The following is a 3,366-nucleotide window of genomic DNA, read 5'->3' on the forward strand; positions in this document are numbered from 1 at the left end:
CGAGATTTTAATATTCAATCATCAACGCGAACGTGAAAAATTTACAGCGTTCCATAAAATTTCTCTGTTTTTCTCTTTCTTTTATTCGAAGAAACAATTTCTTGAAATATCAAATATGGAAGAGTAAAAAATTCTGGATATGCAAAATTTGCAAGAAACCGATCGCAATCCTTTTACTGCACGAGCAATCGTCGAGTCGGACCAAAGACTCGAAACTTTGGTTACAGCGCGTAAGGATGGCTTTGTGAGCGACCGATATACTTTCAGCACTCTTGTGCATATTGTATACGTATTCCTGGTCGCGTGTGTCGTCGCTCGCGGTAACGAAGTTACGGGGCTTTACTTTGAATGCAATGCTGGCTGATGTTTCCCTGCCCCCTTTGATCCGGTTGTCCATGGTCGCGGAACGTGTTGCGAGTAATGCAAAATCTCTCTCGGAAACGGAATCGCGTAGATGTCGGTCGAATGGAGCAAAAGAATTCTAAAAAAGAAATTCGAGAAATATTTCATCGCCGTTTGTGTTTCGGACTCAGAAATTAATAAGTTACTATAATGTTGTATTTAACGTTGTCGATTCATTTTTAAGCATTTTAAACGATAATTCGCGATCCAAAATTGGAGACAGAATTATATTTATTATTGTTTTTTGTGGAATCTATTTAAAAAAACATTTAAAATTATTATATTATAAAAATATATATATTAGAAAAAAATTTGAATATATTAAAATATTCTTTCTAAAAAAGGCCGATGCTTGAAAATCAATTTTGACAGTTTGTGTGAAAATAAAGTTATCATTAAAAAATTTCCTCTCACAAATTATATTATAAATTTATACACAATGCCCCATAGATATACTTTGACGCAGTGGGATAGTTCAGTACCTGGACGGTGCCTTAGGATACTAAAATTCTTAGTATCCTAAAGGTCTACTGTGAAGGGGAAGCTAAGCCCATTTTTGCACAGCTTTTGCTACCAGTCCTAATGGCTAAAGTACTCCAGACCTTTTGCGCCGTCATCGTTCATCATCATATTATTTAATATTAAAAAAAAACTCGCTTCTCTCTTTTAATACCTCTCTCTTAAATACCACATAAAAAGAAATAAAACTTCCAAGAGAAAAAAATCTCATTTGCATCACTATATAGTTGCATCGATGTCAACGTCTCGATAAACTTCAAAGGTAAACATAACAAGGCCTTTTCGACTGTATCTCGAGACATCGTTTCATTTTCTTTTCATTTATTTTTTTTTGTATTAATTTATATTTTTTCTAATTGTGTATGAAAACTCACTTACTCTATACTTATTATATATTTGTGTCTCACAAATTAAACTCGAAAGATACAACACACGCGATTAAAATCATTTTAAGATTTGAAAATATATTTCAATATGGGTGTGTGTATGATTTATATTTTTTATATGATTACGTTATTATTCGATTGAATTATTAGACTCCGAAAAGAATAAATATTTACGAAGGAAAATAAATCAGGTTATGATAAAACAGTTTTATTTGTTTATCTGGCGATTTCGAAATTATTAAATGCCAATTTGAACAAATTAAAAAACCTGCTAGTAACCGGTATAAACCATCCGCAGAGAAATTATGTTTTTCAGTAACTAAATAAAGTAATATGCAACGCGAGAATATAATTTTATTCATTCTTCCATTCATGGATGTATTATCAAAAATCAATATGTATGCATATACATATATACATATATTTGGATATGTGATGCATAAAATTATAACAAATAGAATTCTATTTTAAAGTTTGCCGCAAATGTAGAATTCGTCTAAAACGAATTTTAAAGAGTACAGGAATAGTATATCTCTTGTTTACATGTTTGAGATATATTCTCGTCTAATAGATTTGGCAAAATGCTCAATGAATCTCATTTGATTAGCAAGTAAATGAATTTTATTCAAATCGTAACTGCCGCATTTAGATAGTAGACAACATGTCTAAAATCAAAAAACATCTGTAAAATTACAATGATGCTTAAAATAAAAAAGCATGCGAATTTCTTTCTATTTATTCATATAAGTGGACGTTATTCCATTATCCTCTCTTTTTAAATCTCACTGTTACGCATGGATGATCAATACGGTATCGAGAGGCGAAAGCCTGGAGAGCGTTGTGCGATGATCTCCACGACGCGGTATATCCGCGCAGATCCCTTCAACTCCGCTCCTTTTTTGTTAAATCACCCTTCCGCCTGCAGCAAGCTATTGTTCTTTTACGGCGTGTCGCCAAACGGTTATTTTCCAATCTGGCATCCGCCAAGCCGATATTGGCTTTATTAGGTTCTCGCGACTCGTCGTTGTCGCGGTGCTCTTTCTATCGGCTCTCCTATCGTTTTCCCAGCTTATTCTACAATCAGTGTCTTATTGCTTTTCGTGTAGCAACGCAGACGTTACTGACGTTGTCGACTCTTGTCAGTCCGCAGGACTTAATCGACTGAAATTCGATGGCGAGAGTAGCGATTCATTATCGGTAAAAATAAAATTGCTCGCTTCAATTAATGTCATTTTGAGCTCCAAGCTTAATTTAGTTATTGAATAATCATGTATCTTTCATGACGCGATTAAAAAATCTACTCCATTAATCGTGTTTCAAAAAATTATATTCGTGAATTTTTAGATTATTTCAAATTTCTTTAGATTTTTTTTTTAATTTTGCGTATATGAAAATCTCTTTGTTTGTGTTGCCTCATCGGACTCTTCGAGTTGGAATCTTAAATTTTTCTTTCCCACATTTTTATATTTAAACAATACGTGCATACGATGTTTTATTTTATTTTATTTTTTTTCTAATGTTATCTTTCCCGCGCTCAATTCGAAGCCGATCGCTCGCGGGATATAATCCGCCATTTCACGGAAATCCCGGCTATTCGGATGTCGGTTGAACGGGGTTGGATATCAAGGGATATCGGTTATTAATTATCGAAGTAATAGCCGCGTAATTGGAGCTCCCAAGAGGAAGCGGTGGGTTTCGATGCGAATGCCTAGAGTCCGTTGTACCGTATTTGTTGCACAGTAGCGTGGAATGCGCCACGAAACGCATAATGCGTAAATACGCATAACGCTGTCTAGCCATCTCCCGTTGAGAATTTGTTTTACAATCGACACAGTGCGTATAACAATGCTTTGTCGGCCGATGTGCAACGTTGATGGGCGTGCTTGACACATAAGTGACGAACTGTGCACGTCATGATACTCTACGAATTCAGTTGCACGTTGATTCAAATCCCTCATGTCGAACCAGGGAGATTATTTTCAACCGAAGCGCTTTTATCATAATATAAAATAATAACCGCTCTTGATAATGAATATTAAATATTGAATCATATTGTAAC

Source organism: Camponotus floridanus, unplaced genomic scaffold, assembly GCF_003227725.1.
Source record: "Camponotus floridanus strain SB8 unplaced genomic scaffold, Cflo_v7.5 scaffold43, whole genome shotgun sequence".
Classification (NCBI taxonomy): Eukaryota; Metazoa; Arthropoda; class Insecta; order Hymenoptera; family Formicidae; genus Camponotus; species Camponotus floridanus.